Source organism: Bos grunniens, chromosome 8 (genome assembly GCF_055505025.1).
Source record: "Bos grunniens cultivar Pamir isolate PY7600 chromosome 8, Bosgru_T2T1.0, whole genome shotgun sequence".
NCBI classification, from domain to species: domain Eukaryota; kingdom Metazoa; phylum Chordata; class Mammalia; order Artiodactyla; family Bovidae; genus Bos; species Bos grunniens.
The window spans coordinates 93,617,432-93,641,278 of record NC_141172.1 but is presented as its reverse complement, the minus strand read 5'-3'; the positions used below and the strand labels follow the sequence as shown (position 1 = coordinate 93,641,278).

The following is a 23,847-nucleotide window of genomic DNA, read 5'->3' as shown; positions in this document are numbered from 1 at the left end:
AGAGTGGTTAAACTCTATTGAAGAACTGATTTCATCTTGCCACTAAGGAATATAATTTCCACTTCAGAGAGAACTAGAAAGTTCATTATTCCATAAATAAGTATCTAGGATATTATGTAGTGCTAACTAGGGAAGTAAAGCTAAAGAATATTTCATGTGAATTTTTGGAAATTCCTAACTGTATGGGTCCTATGGGCTTTAACCTAGATACATGAGTTAATAGCTAGAGTACCTTGATAAGTCACTGATTTTTAAGAGACTTCTTGTCCTTAGTTGTAAAATGGTGCTGTGGGCCACCATGCACTGCAGGAGCAAGGTGTTAGAGAAGTCATCTGGACTTGCAGAATCCTGTTGCTGGAGAAGCCATAATACTGCAGGAACCGGGACTGAAGTGGTATGCAGTGAAGGGACCAAGCACTGAAGAAGCTGCAAACACTGCAGGAGCCTAAGAGTGGAGCACTCTGAAACCTGAAAAAAGATCCCCTTCCTCTGCCACTGATCATCTCCCCAGAACACTCTGTTGATAAACCTTAGCATTGCCCTTTAGTTCAAAGAAGAAAGAATTTAAACCACAACTTCATTTCACAGATCAGGCAATGAAGAGTAGATTTGTAGTTGATAGACCACAAAATGATCAAGGCACATTGGCTAACTTAGCTTCCTCTTTGGGGGTGCATCAGTGCAGACTCATTCCCTGATTTTATCCAGAGGACTCAGTAAGTATGAATGGCCAATCAGAGATAGGCTGGCTAGCTTCCAGGGAAGGGCCATCTAAGGATGCTGACTACATTAGGCAAAGCAGTCATATATCCTAGCTCCCTCACCTTCTCATGAAGAAGAAATTGTTAATCCTGTCAAATTCTAGACCACAGATTCAACCACAGTTGCTAATGGGCAGGAACACTGTGCCAAAAATATCAGGAATCAACATTAGACTTTTTTTTCCTTCACTTTTTCCTTTTTTGGTGCTATTGGTAGGAACTCTGTTATTTCTAATTTTTTTCCATAAAACCACATCCTGGTCAGTGTGTTAGGTCCCTTATACCATGTGGTTGGTCACTGGATGGTAATACTCCAAAATTTGAATTTAGGCTGATTAGACACAAAAGGCTGCAGACCTCTAACTCAGCTTTGCCAATATTTTGCATTAAGAGTTATTAGGTGCTTACCCCAAAAATAACAAACTAATATTTGTTTCCCACTGGCTTTGTTCTCTGTGTCCCTCTCCCTGTAGAATTTTCAGGGATGAATTATGATTTGCAGAACAGGATTCAAACATTCCTACATTTTCATCGTCGAAAGTTGCTCAGTTGTGTCCGAAGCAATACAGTCCATGGAATTCTCCAAGCCAAAACACTGGAGTAGCCTTTCCCTTCTCCAGGGGATCTTCCCAACCCAGGGATGAAACCCAGGTCTCCCGCATTGCAGGTGGATTCTTTACCAGCTGATCCACCAGGGAAGCCCTACGTTTTCATAATCACCTTCAAAATTCCAATTAATTTCTAACAACTGTCATCTTGTTTTTGCAACCAAATGCCTAAAGTAGTTGACAGTTTTAAAATACTTCTTATATTTACAATCATAAATACAGAAATATTTAAGTAGCAATTTATATTCTTCAACAGAAATATATATATAACAGCTTCATAAACAACTTCACATGTTTCCCTAGATCATCTTTACAACTTTTTAATGACATTGTTTTTACCTTTTTTCATACCTAGGAAAACTGAAGAGGCTAAATACATTTCTCAGAATCATTTTAAAAAGGCAGAGTCGGTTTCTAGGCACAGGTGTCCTGATTCTTAATCCTATGTTCTTTCAAATCAATCAAAATTAATTTTAAAATTCCTGGCACTCTCATTTACAGAATAATAGGTATCTATAAATGTTGACTTTACAAGTCCTTGGGCTTCCCTGGTGACTCAGACGGTAAAGAATCTGCCTGCAGTGCATGTAGACCTGGGTTTAATTCCTGGTCCAGAAGATCCCCTGGAGAAGGAAATGGTAGCCTATTCCAGTATTCTTGCCTGGAGAATTCCATGGACAAAGGAACCTGGTGGGCTACAGTCGAAAGGGTCACAAAGAGTTGGACATGACTGAGTGACTAAGCACAGCACAGCCCTCTATTTGGTGCTAGTTGCTTCCTTGTGTAGGAAGTAGGTCCTGTAAGGGCAGCTTACTTTCATCTCCCATTGCTACGCAAATGCTAATTATTTAATATCTTGTTCTAAAGGCCAAGCTCCCAGTGGAGATTATACACAGGGCTCCTGCTATAATGAGCATGGCTTCCGGTGGTGGGAAAAAATACGTTTTGATCTGTTCCTACAGTATTACAAAGTTGCTTTGCCATTTGTAATTTTTGTTTGCTGGGAAACAAGATAAATTCACCCCAGTATGTGCTCATGCTGTTTAAACCTCCGCACTTGTTTTTAATGTTCTCAGGAAATGTAACTCTAAAAAATAGCATTTAGGACAGCAGGGTCAATTGTTATAGATAGACTCAGATAGTAAAAAGCATAGGATATCTGATGCTTTTAAAAGAAGTTTTTTTTTTTCCAGAATACTGTCAGGGATTAAGAGCTTTTGAACAAGCAGTGTTTAACCACTGTTATTGCCAGACCACACAAACAGTCCCTGTTCATTCAGGATATTTGGCCCACAAAAATGCACTTCCCTGGTAATGTAGGAAACTTGACTAGTGGTTCTATAGAGAAATAGAAAATAAGGAGGCAAGATGCTCATTTCTTCCTCTCTGTTATCTCTGTCAGTGGTGGAGCATCCTCAGAAGCAAATGTGCTCTTGGATTCTGCTAACACTTCTTCCCTTTTGTTCTCTAACATTTGGAGAGACACGTGGTTTCTACTAATTTCTGGGAAACATTCCTTCTTCTTTATTCTTCCAGGACCCCTCCTCATTTTTCCTCTTCTAACTTTCCACTGCTAGGGTAATCAATCTGAGCATATGTTAGTCGCTCAGTTGTGTCTGACTCTTTGCGACCTCATGGACTATATCCCTCCAGGTTCCTCTGTCAATGGGATTCTCCAGGCAAGAATACTGGAGTGGGTTGCCATTTCACTTCTCCAGGGGATTTTTCTGACCCAGGCATTGAACCCAGGTATACCTGCATTGCAGGCAGATTCTTTACCATCTGGGCCACCAGGGAAGCCCAGGATAATCAATTCCTTCATTCAGAGTCCCCTAAAAGATTTGTTTTCCTGATTGAACCTAAATGATAGTGGAAATAAATCAGTATGTTGATTTTAAACTGTGTCAAGATCTTTAAAGGAGATAAAAGGTAAAATGGGGCTCTTCAGATATTGTTATCAAAGCCTTCTTAAAAGTGAGATGAGCTGGGGTCGCAAAGAGTCGGACATGACTGAGCGACTGAACTGAACCGAACTGAAGGACACCTGAAGTGTGTTTCTTTGGATGATAACTAGTGATAGTTTGGATTAGAGAAATGGCAGTGGAGATGAAGTGGGTGGATTCAAGATGTATTTTCAAATACAATACAAAAAGAATCGTTCATGAAAGAATAAAAATTTGGGTAAGAGCAATAACAGATGATGTGGTAGGCTGAATGTGCATGCATGCTAAGTCGCTTGAGTCATGTCCCACTCTTTGAGACCCTATAGACTATAGCTCACTAGGTCCCTCTCTCTGTCCATGGGATTCCCCAGGCAAGAATACTGGAGAGGGTTGCCATGCCCTCCTCCAAGAGATCTTCCTGACCCAGGGGGTTGAAGCCATTTCTCTTATATCTCTTGCATTGGCAGGTGGATTCTTTATCGCTATCACCACCTGGGAAGCCTGGTAGGCTGAGTAATAGCCCCCAAACACTCAGTTTCTAATCCTTAAAACCTGTGAAGGTTACTTTACAGTTACTTTACAGACAGAAGAGACTGCAAATGTTATTAAGTTAGCATCTTGAGGTGGAGAAGCTTAGGCTGAATTGCCTGGGTGGGGCCTGAATGGAATCGTGTGTGTCCTTGTCAAAGGGAGATGCATAGGATAGAGAAGAAGACCACGTGACAGAAGCCAGGGGAGGCAGAGTCAGGGAGAAGGAGGCAGAGTCAGGGAGAAGGTGCCCAACACCGGCATTCAGGATGGAGGACGGGTCCCAAGCCAGAGAATGAAGGCAGGCACTAGAAGCTGGAAAGGGAAAGGAAATGAGTTTCTCCCTTAGAGACCCTGGAAGAGATGCAGCCCTACCAACACCTTGATTGTGGCTCAGCAAAATCCATTTTGGACTTCTGGCTTTTAGAATGATAAGAAAATTAATTTGTGTTGTTTTGAGCCACCACATTTGTGGCAATTTGTTAGAGCAGCCCTAGGAACCCGACACAGATGACTCCTAAAATTTCATTTTGAGCAACAAGGTAAGTGTGATATCATTTAATAAAAATGAGAAATATTGGGAAATGAGCAAGCAGTTTTGAAGACTGGTAAGCATCAAGAAATATCAAGAGATCATTTTGAACCTGCAAGTCTTTAGATCTATGAGTAACCCAAATTATAAATGATTAGTTGGCTGTTCAATATTTTCTACTTGGAATTGGCCGAATTTCCTGGGTTGACTGTGGGTTTTCTTCACATTTGGGAAATATTCAAGCTTATTTATTCAAATATTTATTCTGCTCCATTATCTCTCTTCTCCTTTGCTGAGACTCACATTCCAATATGTGAGACTTCTTGATATTATTTGACAAATCACTGAAGCCCTGTTATTTTTTTCCATTAAAAAAAAATCTGTGTCTGAGTTTGGAAATTTATATTTACCTGTTTTCAATTTCATGGATACTTTTCTTCTGAAAATCCTTATTTTAATTTCAGATATTTTATTTTTCAGCTCTTGGATAGCCATTTGGTTCAATTTTAGTTTCCATATATTTTCTGAAATATCATATGTTTACTAATATCCATTTTTCCTATTAACCCTTTAATATAATATTCATTTTAATTATTAGCTAATTCCAATATCTGTCTGTATATTCTTATTGGCTATTTTTCATTTTGGATGCAGGTATCAGTTTCCTGCCTCTGTTCATTTCTAATCATTTTATTCTACACTGAATAATATTTTGTAGAGTTTGGATTCTGTAACATTCCTCTGAAAAAATGTTAGTTTTATTTTAGCAGGCAATTAAGCTGCTGGTAAACCAAATTGATTCTAATTTGCTTGATTTTGTTTTTAGTTTTGTTAGAGTGACTGTAGTTGCATTTTTACTCTCAATTCAGGGCATAGATGTTAGCCCTGGGAATGATCTCTACTACTGTTAGATGTGGTCCTTCTGAAGCACCAGTTACAAACCCTAGATTTGATTCCTCTAATTAGGTGGGATTTGAATTCCAAACTGTGTTTCCTCAACATTAGGAAGCTACTAAAATTCCTGTTCAGTGTTTCAGCCTTCCAACTGTTGTTTTCTGCTAAGTTCACTAGAATCTCACCATACACACATGCAGTTAAATTTTGAAAGAGTTCACACACAGATTGGGGGCCACGCCTTCTGTGGTTTCATCCTTTCCTGCTCTTATCCATCCTCATTAGTTTCTAGCAGCCCTGATCTTTGACCTCAGACTTCTCCTTTTGGCTTGAACTCTATCTCCTGTGCACAGGGCAAACTGAGGAGCATTATCATGTGAAAAGCCAGTTAACTACGGATTTCATCCAGTGTGTCTCAGTTTTGGAAAGTATAATATCAGCTCTAGTTTCTGCCTGTTTTCAGTTGATATGAAGAGACATAGAAATATATTTGTCCAAAGTTTGTAATTGTTACTGGCAGGAGACTTAATCTAATATAAATCTCCATACTATCATCAGAATCCTGACAGTTGAATTGTTGAATCTTGATTTCAGAAAGGAATTCTGGAGCTAAAATAAAAATTGATATTTATCAATAGAAACATAATCTAGTAAAGTGCTTCTAATTATTGGTTTCACATTTGAGGACCCTATTTACCCATACTACCGCCGGCCTATCTGATTCAAATAAATCAATTTCTGAAGGTGTCCTTAGTTGTTTAAGCTCCTCAGGTGATTAAAATGTGCACTTAGAGTTGAGAATCTCTGATCTTGAAGATCAAAGCAGTAAGAGAAGTAGATTCAGATTTGAGCTTCAGTATCGTTCAGTAAAGGCACTGAGGAGGAACAACCAGAGGAAAGTAGTATGAAAGCTAAGGAAGAAGAGTTTTTCTAATCAGGGAGAGATCAACAAATGTGTTAAATACTGCTCAGAGTTTAAGTTGACAGAAAAGCATTAATATTTTGCAACATGGTATTGGTTGGTGATTACCATGTCAAATCAAATGCAAGAGTTTTAATATTGTGATCAGAGTAGATAAGCAGGGTTGGGATATACATACCATTAATATGTCTCAGATGTGGATACAAAGAAAACCTTTCTGTTACTGCTCTCATCCAGATGTCTTCTATTGTTGCATAGTCATGAAAGAAAAATTAAACTGCCCACCATAGCTCTCTCTCTTCCAGTTTGGAAGTCCCTTTCAAGCCAAGGAAGCCTCTTTGATATCCTTGCTGCTGCTAAGTCTCTTAAGTCGTGTCCAACGCTGTGCGACCCCATAGATGGCAGCCCACTAGGCTCCTCTGTCCCTGGGATTCTCCAGGCAAGAATACTGGAGTGGGTTGCCATTTCCTTCTCCAATGCATGAAAGTGAAAGTGAAGTCGCTCAGTCGTGCCTGACTCTTAGCGACCCCATGGACTGGAGCCCACCAGGCTCCTCCGTCCATGGGATTTTCCAGGCAAGAGTACTGGAGTGGGGTGCCATTGCCTTCTTCCTTTGATATCCTTAGTCATGACCATAAATTGAATCAACTGTGTCTTTTTCCCTCTGTTTTTTTATGTTTGTGTGGTAGGGGCTGGAGAGACATTAAATTTCTGGGTTGCGTGTGTGCTATCTGGGATATTAGGGTTACAGAATGATGGATTTCCTATGAGTCTTCACTGTATTCCTTACATGCATCCAGCACCAACCAAGTGCTGGATAAGGTATTATGCTTGTCAGATTCCTTGTTCTTGTATCTGTTCTGAAGTCTGGGATCACAACTAGAATCTCTGACCTTGAAGTCTCCTGTATTCCCTCCTTCAGGCTTCCATATCATTTCATTATTCCTCATGGTACATCTGAAACAAGGCTAAAGTTTTAAAATAAGGACTTTTTAAATATCAAACTTATGGTAATGATAAAGGGGATATAGCAAGTAATATGTAAGTTGTTAGTCCATAGAAAAATATTAAAGCATGTTTATGTTAGAGGTCCTAATTCAAGAAATCAAACTTAGATATCCATTAGAAGTTATTCCTCTTTTCTTTGTTCTTCCTTGATAATTCATCATTTCCTGGTGTTTTCCTGGAAACTGCTTGTTCCAAAAATGACTGTTTCTGATAATAGCCTTTTAGGGAGATCATCTCTTCATACAATCTATCAGAATGTCATAGTTATAATAGAATATAGTAATTCCAACACCCACAAAAGATGAACACTAAGCAAGTGGCTCATTTTCTTAAACTTCAAGTGCAAAAATATTAAAGCATCAAATTAAACAAAGAACAAATTGATTTACACATGAAAAACTTGAATATATGTTTGAAAGCAAAAGATAATTTTTTGTTGGAAATACAATTGAGATGAAAGATACACAAAATAATTTGAATAATTCATTAGTTTGAAAACACAATGCACATTTTTTTCCCAAGGATTCAGAGAATATAAAAATTGTATCTTGCTTAAAGGAAACATATAGAGAATCTGGGACTGAAACTAAGTGACCTGTCTCAGTATTCACTGTTACTGAATGTGTACTTCTTGTTCCTATTTGTGAGGACTCCATTTGCAGGTGAAGTTTTATAAGGCTGATAGATGTGGGTGCTCCAGGTGCTAGTTGTGGAGCTTAGAGAAACAATACAAGCTGTAGTTAACTACATGGCCCGAGGTCTACACATGAGAAAACTTCTAAAGTATGCATGTAGGGGTTAAGTGAATGACTGAAATAAAGAAGCAAGAAGAGAAACAAGTTCAAATAATTATAATGAATTGATATTATCTACGAAGTTACTACCAAAAATGTAGTAGCATCATCAACATTATCTAGGAGCATGTTAGAAATTCAAACTCTCAGACCCTATCACAGACTGAATCAGAATTTGCCTTTAAATAAGACCTCTAAATGATCTGACACAGAGTTTGACAACTGGTCTAGGGTATAGCTGAAAACAAAGCAAAGCTAATTTATGTAGAGCCTAGGGTTATAACTTTCAATTCTTCTTTATAAAGCTAACTTGAATAAGATTATGATATCAAGGAGTGGGAAATAGAACTGGAGAGGGAAATTTTGTTTATTTTGGATATAAAAAAACTAATGCCATGATTTGACCTCAGTGTGGCATGTAATGGTACAAGGTCAGAGGAAGTTATGGTAAATGTCTATTGAGGGAATGCAAGTCACATAGGAATGAATTTACATTGATTCCCATTACAGAATGTTTGATCTGAAATACTTTTCCTCTGATGACAGTTAGTGCTTCTCCTTTGTTAAGCTGGAAGGAAATGAAACTCACTGATTTGCCAAGGTCCAGGAATAGCAGTGATAGATCAAAATAAACATTAAATGCTAGTTCAAATATTTGTGTGTGACAGGGATTGGAATTGAAAGCACACTTGGTTGATTAGCTAGTGATAAAAACTCTTAAATCCTGAGTTTTATCACACCTAAAAAATGAGACCAGAATGAATTGAAAGTCTAATATGACAGCTCCTAAAATCTTACCTTCAAAACAATAGTCAACATTAAAGATCAAAGTTAAATTGAAACTTGAAGTTGCTTCTGCCTACGTAGCTTTGCACAGTCTGACAATTTTCTTCCTCTGAATTGGCCAGGGTAAAAAGGTATTTGCTTACAATTATGGTTTCTTAATTTCATATATTCTTTCAGTTCACTTCAGTTGCTCAGTCCTGTCTGACTCTCTGCGACCCCAGGGACTGTGGCACGCCAGGCTTCCCTATCCATCGCCAACTCCCAGAGCCTACTCAAACTCATGTCCGTTTCGTTGGTGATGCCATCCAACCATCTCATCCTCTGTCATCCACTTCTCCTCCCATCTTCAATCTTTCCAAGCATCAGGGTCTTTTCAAATGAGTCCATTCTTGGCATCAGGTGGACTAAATATTGGAGTTTCGGCTTCAGCATCCATCCTTCCCAATGAATATCCAGGACTGATTTCCTTTAGGATTGACTGGTTGGATCTCCTAGCAGTCCAAGGGACTCTCAAGAGTCTTCTCCAACATCACAGTTCAAAAACATTAGTTCTTCGAGGCTCAGGTTTCATTATAGTTCAACTCTCACATCCATACAGGACTACTGGAAAAATCATAGCTTTGACTAGACAGACCTTTGTTGGTAATGTCTCTGCTTTTTAATATGCTGTCTGGGTTACTCATGACTTTTCTTCAAAGGAGCAAGCGTCTTTTAATTTTGTGGCTGCAATCACCATCTGCAGTGATTTTGGAGCCCAGAAAAATAAAGTCTGCCACTGTTTCCACTATTTCCCCACCTATTTGCCATGAAGTGATGGGACCGGATGCCATGATCTTAGTTTCCTGGATGCTGAGTTTTAAGCCAACTTTTTCACTTTCCTTTTTCACTTTCATCAAGAGGATCTTTAGTTCCTCTTCACTTTATGCCATAAGGGTGGTGTCATCTGCATATCTGAGGTTATTGATATTTCTCCCGGCAATCTTGATTTCAGCTTGTGCTTCATCCAGTCTGGCATTTTGTATGATGCACTCTGCATATAAGTTAAATAAGCAGGGTGACAATATACAGCCTTGATGTACTCCTTTCCTAATTTGGAACCCGTCCATCATGTCCAGTTCTAACTGTTGCTTCTTGACCTGCATAGAGATTTCTCAGGAGGCAGGTCAGACGGTCTGGTATTCCCATCTCTTGAAGAATTTTCCAGTTTGTTTTGATCCACACAGTCAAAGGCTTTGGCATAGTCAATAAAGCAAAATAGATGTTTTTCTGAACTCTCTTGCCTTTTCAATGATCCAGAAGGTGTTGTCAATTTGTTCTCTAGTTCCTCTGTCTTTTCTAAATCCAACTGAACATCTGGAAGTTCACAGTTCATGTACTGTTGAAACCTGGCTTGGAGAATTTTGAGGCTTACTTTGCTAGCATGTGAGATGAGTACATTTGTGTGGTAGTTTGAACATTATTTGGCATTGCCTTTCTTTGGTATTGGAATGAAAACTGACTTTTTCTAGTCCTGTGATCACTGCTGAGTTTTCCAAATTTGCTGGCAAATTGAGTGCAGCACTTTTACAGCATCATCTTTTAGGACTTAAAATAGCTCAGCTGGAGTTCCATCCCCTCTGCTAGCTTTGTTCGTAGTGATGATTCCTAAGGCACACTTGACTTCGCATTCCAGGATGTCTGGCTCTAGGTGAGTGATCACACCATCATGGCTTTCTAGGTCATGAAGATCTTTTTTGTATAGTTCTTCTGTGTATTATTGCCACCTCTTCTTAATATCTTCTGTTTCTGTTAGGTGCATGTAATTTCTCTCCTTAATTGCACTCATTTTTGCATGAAATATTCCCTTGGTATCTCTAATTTTCTTGAAGAGATCTCTAATCTTTTCCATTCTATCTTCCTCTATTTCTTTGCATTGATCACTGAGGAAGGCTTTCTTATCTCTCTTTGCTATTCTTTGGAACTCTGCATTCAAATGGGTATATCTTTCCTTTTATTCCTTTGCCTTTCACTTCTCATCTTTTCTCAGCTATTTGTAAGGCCTCCTCAGATAACCATTTTGCCTTGTTGCATTTCTTTTTCTTGGGGATGCTCTTGATCACTGCCTCCTGTACAGTGTCATGAACCTTGGTCCATAGTTCATCAGGCACTCTGTCTATTAGATCTAATCCCTTGAATCTATTTTTCACTTCCACTGTATAATCATTAGGGATTTGATTTAGGTCATACCTAATGGTCTAATGGTTTTCCCTACTTTCTTCAATTTAAGTCTCAATTTGGCAATAAGGAGTTCATGATCTGAGCCACAGTCAGCTCCCCGTCATGTTTTTGCTGACTTTATAGAACTTCTCCATCTTTGGCTGCAAAGAATGTAATCAATCTGATTTTGGTATGACCATCTGGTGATGTCCATGTGTAGAGTCTTCTCTTGTATTGTTGGAAGAGGGTGTTTGCTATGACCAGTGCATTCTCTTGGCAAAACTCTGTTAGCCTTTGACCTGCTTTGTTTTGTACTCCACAGCTAAATTTATCTGTTACTCCAGGTATTTCTTGATTTCCTAATTTTGCATTCCAGTCCCCTATAATGAAGAGGACATCTTTTTTGGGTATTAGTTCTGGAAGGTATTGTAGGTCTTCATAGAACTGTTCAACTTCAGCTTCTTCAGCATTACTGGTTGGGGCATAGACTTGGATTACTGTAATATTGAATGGTTTGCCTTGGAAATGAACAGAGATCATTCTGTCGTTTTTGAGATTGCATCCAAGTACTGCATTTCAGACTGTTGTTAACTATGACAGCTACTCCATTTCGTCTCCTGCCCACAGGAGTAGATATAATGGTCATCTGAGTTAAATTCACCCTTTCCAGTTCATTTTAGGTCACTGATTCCTAAAATGGAAGAAATCACTCTTGCCATCTCCTGTTTGAGCACTTCCAATTTGCCTTGATTCGTGGACCTAACATTCCAGGTTCCTATGCAATATTGCTCTTTACAGCATCAGACTTTACTTCCATCACCCATCACATATATTCTTTCATCAAACATTTATTAAACATCTTTCATGTACCAGATAATAAGCTAGATTACTGGCATTATGAAGAAGAGGGGAGACTGTTGGAAGGCTAGAGAGCCAGAGAATATAACTATACTGAAAATTATTTAATGTATATAAACTTTATAAAGGAAAAAATGATTAATACTGTCTCATTTGATAATTTCAGGAACCATGTTAAATAGGTATTAATCTGCTTTGCAAATGAAGAATCTGATCCTGAAGGAAGATTAGCAACTTACTCAGGATTTTAAAAGCAAGTGGTGGTTCTAAAATGAGATCCTGGGTTTTGTAACAGAATTCCAGGCCTTCTGCCTAACTGGGCCATGACACATGACTATTCTAAGTAATAACATGTCCAGGAGTAACATTTTAGAATACTTCAGGATCCTCATTAATTAACTTTGAATGTGGTCCTGCTCAAAGATATATTAGCTGATTGATTCAGAATGTTTGGATAATGTAATAATTTGCTTTCTTGCTTTTCTTTGTCTATCTCCCTGAAATCTGGGGACTTGTTAAAAAATAACAACCTTCCAATTCTCAGGTAAAGATGGGTGAGTATTTGGATTCCATTGCTAGAAGTTTAAACTGTGCTTATTATGTTATTTAAGGATTATTTATAAGGCATGCACCTACCATGTACAAAGTGTTATATTGGGGGTTATGTGAAAGAACAACATTTCTGATAATCAAGTTCTCCAGAACTACCCCCAAATGAAGTAAATCAGAATCTCTGCTAGGTGTACCTGGGCATCAGTGGTTTTGAAATTTCCCCAGGTAATTTCAACGTGCATCTGGATAGGACTGACTCCAATGTAATGTAAAATGACTACAGCAAAGACAACAGCTAATTGCTCGTCACTACTTATCCTAGGCCAGGCAACATGCTAAACTCTTTATTTGGACATTTAATGTTCACAACAATCCAATGAGGATAGTGTTAGTTACCATTATCTCCACTTTTTACGTGAGAGAAATGAGGCTTTCTCAGCGGCTCCATAGTATGCCCAAGATCAGTGGTGAACCTCAATTTCTGATTCCAGATTCTATGCCCTGCTTCTGCTGCGGCTGCTGCTAAGTCACTTCAGTCGTGGCCAACTCTGTGGGACCCCATAGATGGCAGCCCACCAGGCTCTGCCATCCCTAGGATTCTCCAGGCAAGAACACTGGAGTGGGTTGCCATTGCCTTCTCCATTGTGTGAAAGTGAAAAGTGAAAGTGAAGTCGCTCAGTCACGTCCAACTCTTTGCGACCCCATGGACTGCAGCCTACCAGGCTCCTCCATCCATGGGATTTTCTAGGCAAGAGTACTGGAGTATTCTATGCCCTAGCCACTAGTTTATACTGATTTCCCTTAATAAAGCCAAATATAAGAGACATGTTTTGGGGGGCTATTTTATAAAAATTAAATTTGGAAGACAGTTGGGATAAATTTAATTCAGTACTCTAGTACATTATTCTTTGTCCAGTGAAGAAAAAATGAGTAGAAAAAGATGAAAAATTGATCCAAATGAGTGACTGCCTCTTGTTTTATTTCCTTTGAATTTGAGAGAAGTGTTTTGATGCAAATCTATGGATTAAAAAATATACCTAAGGGGCCTATGAGGATAGCATGGCCCACAGCTAGTATCTGGAATGAGCCCCCTGTAGCAGATCCCAAGGCAAATACACAGGAGAGCATCTGCTTCCAGCAGAGGGGGCAGAGCTTGTAGAGGATGGTGCTGACATATTTAAGATCATTTAAAAGTCAAAATGGAGTAACTGTGGCTCAGGCATCCAAAATGGAGATGTTGTTTCAGACATGTTCCTACGTAACTGAGAACTTGAATTTTTTTCTGAACTGTATCAAACTCAAGAATATCACCAGTGATAGATTGGGAGTTTGGGATTGACATGTGCGCACTGCTATATTTAAAATAAAATGCCTTTCCTTGAAAACCCAAAGAATACTACCAGCCAGTTTTCAAAATAATATCTGCTAGCAGCTGCTAGCTGCAACATGTGGTTTCAAAGTTTCCTCTACCCTTTGAAACTATGTAACCATTTTAGAGCCCCACCACTCCTTTCTTAACAAGTACTCTTAAACCTTGTTAGCTGTGATTCTAATTCTTGACAAACAATTGATGTAACCTCACAGGGATTTTTGGAGAAGGGGATGGCACCCCACTCCAGTACTCTTGCCTGGAGAATCCCATGGACAGAGGAGCCTGGTAGGCTGCAGTCCATGGGGTCGCTAAGAGTCGGACAAGACTGAGCGACTTCACTTTCACTTTTCACTTTCATGCATTGGAGAAGGAAATGGTGACCCATTCCAGTGTTCTTGCCTGGAGAATCCCAGGGATGGGGGAGCCTGGTGGGCTGCCGTCTCTGGGGTTGCACAGAGTCGTACACGACTGAAGCGACTTAGAAGCAGTAGCAGCAGCAGCACAGGGTTTTTGTTTCTTTTTGACCTTTATAAATTCCCCTCATTTTGCAATCTAGTGGAAAACAATTCAAGTGCTTCTTGAATCTATATTTCCCAGGCTGCAGTCCTAATAAACCCCAATCAAGTTTCTTTTTTTTTTTTTGAAATTTTGTTTAATGATAGAGTGGGTGTATTCAGTGGGGTTCTGGAATATCAGAAAATTATGAGATCTGAGTTGCAGAGCCACACACATCTTCAAGTTTCATGTGCTGAGGAGTTATCATTACATAAATATAGACTGCCTGCCTAATGTTTGTTTTATATGAAGCCCTATAGCATATTAGTCACCATATATACATGGCATAGAGCCAGAGCTAGGTTCAATCTTGGTTCTAAAGTGGAATAATATTAATAACACAGAGTTATTGTGAGAATTACAAGAAACAGTGTGTGAAATATATATTTAGTCTTCATCCCCATTTCTGGCATGGAGTTCCTAAAACCCTTGGAATTTCCTAAGTGGTGATAACAATAAAAGTATCTTTCATTAGGTTAAAAAGGTGACTTTTGAAACTCTTCTAAAGATGGGGGCTGGTTGCCAGGGGAACTAATGTATGATTAGAGTGTTGAAACTTTCAGTCCCTCCCCCCGACTGCAGGGGAAGAGAAAGGGGGTAGAGACTGAGTGAGTCACCAATGGCCAATGGTTTGATTGATCCTACCCATGTAATGAGGCCTCATAAAACTCAACAAGGGGGGATCTGAAGAGCTCCTGGGTTGGTGAATGTGTGATTTGGGGTGAGTGGCATGGTCCAAGAGGTCTTGGAAGCTCAGAAAACTTTCCCCATACTTTGCCTTATCCATCATTTCCATCTGGCTGTTCCTGAGTTATGTTGATGTTGTTCAGTTGCTCCGCCATGTCCGACTCTTTGCAACCCAATGGATTGCAGCACTTCAGGCTTCCCTGTCCTCCACTATTTCCTGGAGTTTGCTCAAACTCATTTCCATTGAGTCAGTGATAACATCAAACCGTCTCATCCTCTGTCATTCCCTTCTCCTCCTGCCTTCAATCTTTCCCAGCATCAGGGTCTTTTCTAATGAGTCAGCTCTTCACATAAGGTGGCCAAAGTATTGGAGTTTCAGCTTAAGCATCAGTCCTTCCAATGAATATTAAGGGTTGATTTCTTTTAGGATCGACTGGTTTGATCTCCTTGTTTTCCAAGGGACTCACAGGAGTCTTCTTCAGCACCGCAGTTCAAAGGCATCAGTTATTCAATGCTCAGCCTTTTTTTATTGTCCAACTCTCACATCCATATATGACTACTGGGAAAACTATAGCTTTGACTATATGGACCTTTGTCGGTAAAGTAATGTCAGCTTTATAATAGGCTGTTTAGGTTTTTCATAGCTCTTCTTCCCAGAAGCAAGTGTCTTTTAATTTCATGGCTGCAGTCACCATTTGCAGTGATTTTTGAGACCAAGAAAATAAAGTCTGTCACTGTTTCCACTGTTCCCCCTTCTATTTGCCATGAAGTGATGGGACTGGATGCCATGAACTTTGTTTTTTGAATGTTGAGTTTTAAGCCAGCTTTTTTACTCTCCTCTTTCACCTTCATCAAGAAGGTGAAACTTCATCTTTAGTTCTTCTTCACTTTCTGCCATTAGGATTGTGTTATCTGCACATCTGAGGTTTTTGATATTTCTCCTGGCAATCTTGATTCCAGCCTGTGCTTCATTTGAATAGCCTGGCATTTCACATGATGTACTCTGCATAGAAGTTAAAGTTAAATAAGGGTGACAATGTACAGCCTTGGTATACTCCTTTTCCAATTTTGAACCAGTCCGTTGTTCTGTGTCAGGTTCTAACTGTTGCTTCTTGAATGGCATACAGGTTTTGCAGGAGGCAGGTAAGGTGGTTTGGTATTCCCATCTTATTTGGTTTCAGAATTTTCCAGTTTGTTGTGATTCACACAGTCAAAAGCTTTAGCATAGTCCATGAAACAGAAGTAGTTGTTTTTTCTGGAATTCACTTTTTCTATTATCTAACAGATGTTTGCAATTTGATATCTGGTTCCTCTGCCTTTTCTAAATCCAGCTTATACATCTGAAGTCCTCGGTTCATATATTGTTGAAGCCTAGCTTGAATGATTTTGAGCATTACCTTGCTAGCATGTGAAACGAGTGCAATTGTGTGGTAGTTTGTACATTCTTTGGCATTGCCTTTATTTGGGATGGGAATGAAAACTGACCTTTTCTAGTCCTGTGGCACATGCTGAATTTTCCAAATTTGCCAGCATATTGAGGGCAGCACTTTCATCATCTTTTAGGATTTGAAGTAGCTCAACTGAAGTTCCATCACCTCTGCTAGCTTTGTTTATAGTGATGCTTCCTAAGGCCCTCTTGACTTTGCATTCCAGGATGTCTGGCTCTAGGTGAGTGATCACACCATTATGGTTATCAATAGGTCATTAAGACCTATTTGGTATAGTTCTTCTGTGTATTCTTACCACCTCTTCTTAATATCTTCTGCTTATCTTAGGTCCATATCATTTCTGTCCTTTATTGTGCCCATCTTTGCATGAAATATTCCCTTGGTATCTCCAAATTTCTTGAAGAGATCTCTAATCCTTCCCATTCTATTGTTTTCCTCTGTTTCTTTGCATTGTTCACTTAGGAAGGCTTTCTTATCTCTCTTTGCTATTCTTTGGAACTCTACATTCAGATGGGTATATCTTTCCTTTTCTCCTTTGCCTTTCCCTTCTCTACTTTTCTCAGCTATTTGTAAGGCCTCCTCAGACAACCATTTTGCCTTGTTTCATTTCTTTTTCTTGGGGGTGGCTTTGATCACTGCCTTCTATACAATGTTACACCTCCATCCATAATTCAGGCATTCTGTCTATAAATCTAATCCCTTGAATCTATTTGTCTCTCCTACTGTATAAACATAAGGGCTTTGATTTAGGTCATACCTGAATGGCCTAGTGGTTTTCCCTACTTTCTTCAACTTAATTCTGAATTTTGCAAAAAGATGTTCGTGTTCTGAGCCATACATAGCTCCCAGTCTTGCTTTTGCTGACTCTATAGAACTTCTCCATCTTTGGCTATGAAGAATATAATTCATCTGATTTTGGTATTGACCATCTGATGATGTCCATGTGTAGAGTAGTCTCCTGTGTTGTTTGAAGAAGGTGTTTGCTATGCCCAGTTCACTCTCTTGCAGAACTCTGTTAGCCATTGCCCTGCTTCATTTTGTATTCCAAGGCCAAACTTGCCTGTTACTTCATATATCTTCTTGATGTCCTACTTTTGCATTCCAATCCCCTATGATGAAAAGGACATCTTTTTTGGTATTAATTCTAGAAGGTCTTGGAGGTCATAAGCCTTGTGGAAGGAAAGGAGATTCTACAAAGCTATAGAATCTCATGGCCCAAGAACTATGGCCCAGTGTGTATCCGTGAAACACACCCATTCTTAAGGAACCAGTGATGGTGGGTACAGGCAGGAGCCTGATCAGCCTTCAGAGGTCAGCTTTCCTCAACTTTTGATTCTTACTTCCAAAGATCAGTGGATTGTCAGAAAACCCCTTCTTGTATCTTTATGTGGCTCCTGTATTAGTTTTTAACAAGCCATATATAGTCACATATTTGGGAAGCCTGGACAACCAACTTAGGCAATGTGAATGCAGTTATGTGGGCAAAACACACATGGATTTTGCTTTCTGAATAAATTAGAGTGACTGAATAAATTAGACCTTTTATTGTGCTGGAGTCAAATCAGTCAGTGAGAACTTTAAAAAAATAAGAATGCCACAGAAGAACAAAACTGTCTCTAAGAAAAGATTTCACCAGAGAATAAATAATAGTGAATTAATTTAAAAGAACAATATTAGCAAGATCACTTACAAAGAGAGAAGAAATTCAAATTTTAACACAAATATATATATTATTTAAGTGGAGAAATATAACTTCTGATCAGATATGCTCGACAAAATTAAATATTTAAACTCTTACATTTAAAAGATGTAGTTAGACATTCATACTTCTCACAAAGTCTCCTTTGTTTTACTAATTATTGACAAATATAGAAAAGGTCTCTTAATCAACATCACAAGAAACAAATCATGTGCAGTTTCATCTTCCAAAAAGCAATTTTGCATCTAGCTAGCATCTTCATTTGTATTCCTGTGGTTATAAGATGTATATATATATTTGTCGGACTTCCCTGGTGGCTCAGACGGTAAAGCCTCTGTCTACAATGTGGGAGACCTGGGTACCATCCCTGGGTCAGGAAGATCCGCTGGAGAAGGAAATGGCAATCCACTCCAGTACTATAGTCTGGAAAATCCCATGGACAGAGGAGCCTGGTAGGCTGCAGTCCATGGGGTCGCAAAGAGTTGGACACGACTGAGTGACTATATTTGTTACTTCAATTTCTTGTCTTCCTGAGGAGGAAATTTTCAACAGAAGGTTTATATTCTTGAATACATGAATATGATTTAACACATATTTCAGAACTAAAGTATGTCACCACAATTAAAATATCATAATTTTTTATTTCCACTGAGCTAATAGTCTAACAAGGACCAGTTGGACTGGCAGACCATCCCCTTAGGCCATTGTGAGAATTCCTTTTGATATTGTCCCCCAAAGGTCTAATATGGGTCAGTAGAGGAATTATTGAGTGACCTACAAAGGCGTACTCCAAATTAGAATGAATTATCCAAGTTTCTGTTTCCTCTTCTCCTACCTATTCTCCAGACAAGCTTGTATAAGATTTGTCAGCTAATAGCAGAGCCCAGATAACAGAAAGCCAACAGTTAAAATGCCCCAATTTTGCAACCAAATTTGCACATTTTAACTATATTAACCCTTCATGTTATTATATAAAACTTCTTTTACCACAGTGATATTTAATAACTGAAATTAAATCTTGTATCCCTTTTTACAGATAAATTAAATCCTAGATTATGCCTAAAAGCATTTTCTCTCTTGCATTTTCTTCTTATTTTACTGAACCTCATTAAAGGAGAACTCACCTAGGTGTCTTGATAGAGAAATGGAATTTCTTCATCAGTAGTGCCCTGATGAAGACTTGCATTCTTCCACTGCATGTAGTAGAGATTGTTAGCAACTCCACATGGACCTCTTTCTCCGTTGTATTTAGCCCATTGATCTTAATTCATATTTCCCCTTTAGAGATCAGAGTTCTTGCAATCCCAAGTTTTTATTAAGTGTGGTCTCTAACTAGGGCTGGAACTTCTTCTTTCTTATGAGCTGAGAATTTCAAGCTTACAACAAAGACTGGTCTAGTTTACTGCTTGGCATTTCCTACTTCCCCAAATTCTCTCTCTCTCTCATTTTCCATCCTCAGAAGAACCACCATCTTCTTAGCCATTTGCTGACATTTATGTTACTATGTACAAATGGTTGGAGCATCAGCCCCCAACTCTTGAATTCCTTAGACCTTGGTTGATTCCTCCCAGAAAAGATTTCTTCCTTAGTTCACATTCATTTCTACTAGAGAAATAGACTTATGAACTAGAGATGGAATTCCTTTTGCTTTGCAAACCCGTATCTTTGAGCCCAGTACAAGCATTTACATATCCTCCTCCCTAAACATTGTTTTTCCTTGAATTCCCCTTCTGTATCCTAGTTGCAGCTGAAAGACTCCTTACATCTTTAATTTATTATCGACAGAATGAAATCTGACTCTACTGACTCCAGAAATCCATTTCTTTTTCACTTTGGTGTCTCTCAGTACCCTTTTGAAAAGGCCAGTTGAGATTTTAACACTTCAATGTGCTTCTTAATTTGATCCATTTCTCCTTGCCTGTGTATAAAACTTATGTATGCTGAGTTGGAATGTCTTCCTTCCTTTCTTTTACTATTTCCCATAGCTCATGTTTTAACTACAAGATCAAAACCTTTTACAAGTGGATTTTCTTGCTCCTGAGTTTCTGATAGTGTTCTTATAAAATGCAAACAGTTTTCTGTTGCCAGCCTTCTTACCTGCTAGTTCTTTAGCCTATTAGTGATTCTGAGAGTAGAGTTACTGTTTCCTTCTTAGCAATTGAATTTTTGATAAATAAATTATCTTTTCTCCTCAGTGTAAGGAGATAGTACAACTTTTGTATACTAGATTCCCATTTCTCCTTATATTTATTGATGGACTTTAGAAAAAGAACTGTGCCAGAATTGGATCCCCCTAAATCTGTGCTATTATCAAGATTTTGTAATTAATAGGTTCCTTACAACTTGGCTGGAGATAGAGTGGTAAAAAAAAAAAAAAAAGAAGAAGACACAAAGATACTGGTTTAAATACATCTGAAAGTAAAATTTCCTATCCCAATAATTTTGAAGTGAGCTTTCCATGATCTTGGAAATTAAAATGAACACCTAAATGAAAATAAACAGAAGAGTGGCAAAGAATGTGTTCATGAAAACCCCTTTTCCCCCTTTTGGGATCATAATTAGACTGCATTTCCTAGCCTCCTCTTCAGCTAATGAAGTCTGATCCTTGGGATATGAGTGAAAGTGATATATGCCACCCCGAGACCTGGCTTATAAAAGCCGTCAGGGTGACCCTCTACGTGCGCTTCTCCTTCTTTGTTTATCAGCCATCCAAAGACAGGGTTCATCTGATGCCTCCAAGGACCTGGGAACAGTGGGCCACCTGATAGGATGAGCCTGGGTTCCAGAGAGACTCTGTGGAGCAGAGCGTCCACCCTTCTCCATCCTATTGGACTTTGAGTTAATGGAGAATAAAACTCTGTTAATCCACTGAGATGTGGAAATTGTTTCATCAGATAGAGCATTCTGAATAATACAATAAAATGAAGATTGGCATAATAACTTTTTTACATGGGCAAAGAATGGATTTATTCAGCATTTTCTGACTCAAAACTCAAGTAGCAGTGTCCTGAAATCAAAGCCACTCTAAGATAAAGTGAGGTTCCCAAACTCCCTTTATCTTTTATTTCCTTATTTATTTATTAAAACAACTACCTGATGATAGCTCAATTCTATTTTCTTGGAAGATTTTATCCTTTTTCCTAGTTTACTGTATATAATGTATCTCATTTTAACTTTTTCTTGCTCTGCTGCACATGGAGGAGTGACCCAAGAAAAACTAAAGATATAAAATTGAATATCATAAAATGTTGAAAACTCAGAAGTTAAAAGTACAAAGAAAACTCTCCAAGCAAATATCTCTTACAAGCTAATGGTTAAATTTGAAGTTTGCGTTTGTTAGTCTCTGATGATGATCAAAGTGTTGAGGTGCTTGTGATAATGTCAAAAAGTCACTGAATTAGGAAAGGATTATCAAATATTGCAATAAGAAAAGGAGCTTTTGGCGATGGCAATGAGATAGACTAGGGAGTAGAGAACTCTGATGCCCCAAAGGCTGAAATTAGTCAGGCTTAATATTTCTCCTTTCAGATAGGCCTTACTCTTTTTCTAATACATATCTCAATGTGGCTGAGTGGGTGGATACAGGATGAACCTGTATTCTGGTGGGCCATGGCTTAATGCAACCTTGCCCACATAAAGAACTAAGATGGAACTTGCCATGACTCAAAGCAGAAGCAAAATACTTTATCTTCTTAACTCTAATGCTTCACCCTCTGACACTGTAATCTAATTAGAGAAGTTAAGGGTGCCTCAACAGAACTACCTCTTCCTAGGAGTGGAATAAAGAGCAAAAGCAATAGTTTCCAAGTTAATTTATTTTTTGAATCAGTAGACATAGTGCATAGTGGTAGGAACCTTTTATCAAGTTGAGTAATGAAGTTTTTAAGAAGAGAGGCAGTTGTTAAGAGACCAAAAAATGACTTCAATGTTGGATGCTGGCAGATTAATATTTTTACTTAATTTCACCAAATGAAAAACTACTCTAAACAAATATTTTAATGCCACTGGATGAAATCAGAATAGAAATTTGTAGAGGAACATAGGTAAAACACAACACTAAGAACCGCTGAGTCTAGGCTACTGGCTGTACTCTCCTGGATTTTGTTTGTTTTTGAGTATTTAAAACTAACTGATTTTAATCTTTGGTTTCCTAAGTGGTCTTGCAAATGTATATAGCTATGCTTTTATGGATTAGAAATCAAAATAATTGAAGATCTTATTTCTAACTGATATACTGCACGTAATTCTGAATAATATCCCACCTTGTTCTAGTGGACACTTTTGCGTATTCGACATAGGATGTCACCAACCGTCACAGGGAAGGAGTCTCATTTCAAATGTATCTATATAAGATACAAGTCTAAATGTCACAGGAATCCATGAATTATGTCTGTAGGCTGAAGTCCAAGAAAATGAAAACTGAATTTCTAGATTATTAACTCACATTACACACATACATACATACAAACACAAACATTTTGGATACATGAGATCTCTTAAGAAAACAGAACTCACGTGAGACAGCCAGCTGAATGCCACACATTCACTCTTATTTCATAGTCTAGAACCGTTGTTCATTGAAGCAACCATCTGGGAACTACTTTTCCCAGCCTTCCTTGCCACTACATAGTGCCACATGAATGAGTTTTCTGACCAACTAAATGTGTGCAAAACTAATAATATAAGCCCATAAAAACTGACCAAACCTTATTTTCCTTTCTCTCTTTCCTCATCATCTGACTGAATGTGAACCCTCAGAGCAACCTTGGAAGTCATGTGTTGAATCTAAATGATGGGTATTTGGCTGTTCATTCGAATATTTTAAAAATATTTTCATTTGTTTTATTTGTGCTCTCCTCCCTTAGCTGGGCTGACTTTGGGGAGGCTATCTTCAGGGAGAAAGCAGCCGTGCTCCACTCCTCCTCTCAGTTCAGTTCAGTTCAGTTGCTCAGTCGTGTCCGACTCTTTGTGACCCCATGAACCGCAGCACGCCAGGCCTCCCTGTCCATCACCAACTCCCAGAGTCCACCCAAACCCATGTCCATTGTGTAGGGGATGCCATCCGACCATCTCATCCTCTGTTGTCCCCTTCTTCTCCTGCCCTCAATCTTTCCCAGCATCAGGATCTTTCAAATGAGTCAGCTCTCCGCATCAGGTGGCCAAAGTATTGGAGTTTCAGCTTCAACATCAGTCCCTTTAGTGAACACCCAGGACTAATCTCCACTCCTCCTCTAGTTCCCTAATTTGTATCCCTTTCCTCCCATGTTTCTAACCATGGTTTCTGACATGCCCAGTAGACAGGACAAGAATGAGTAAGGGCAATAGACTATTTCTTTCTTGACTGGTACTATACCAAGCAAGCTGTTATCAAATTCTCTATATGGTGGGGAAATAAAGACTACATTTTCTGAACCTGCCTGGCAATGCAGGAGATGTCTTGTAAGAGGTGTGGGTTCGATCCCTGGGTCAGAAGGATCCCTGGAGGAGAGCCTGGCAACCTACTCCAGTATTCTTGCCTGGAGAATCCCATGGAAAGAGAAGTCTGGTGGGCTACAGTCCATGGGATCACAAAGAGTCAGACATGACTGAGTGACTAATACTTCAAGTAATTCAGTAATTTGTGTTGGGAAAAGTGACTACTCATATGTATATTTTAAAATCTCTCTATAAAATAATATTTTCCAGATAAAAAAATGTACAAGAT

At 38.8% G+C, this 23,847-nt stretch overlaps 1 long non-coding RNA gene across 5 annotated transcripts in view; it reads left to right on the top strand.

Moving 5' to 3' along the window:
• The first annotated feature begins 3,869 nt into the window (after positions 1-3,869).
• Positions 3,870-23,847, top strand: part of LOC147367693 (uncharacterized) — a 191,989-nt gene continuing 172,011 nt past the window's right edge. For 2 of the 5 annotated variants that reach the window (XR_015169288.1, XR_015169286.1), the window contains exon 1: positions 3,871-4,382. This is a non-coding gene — a long non-coding RNA (uncharacterized LOC147367693). Of the gene's footprint in view, positions 4,383-23,847 lie in introns of all 5 variants that reach the window. The other 3 variants (XR_015169287.1, XR_015169289.1, XR_015169285.1) reach the window with 3 other exon arrangements.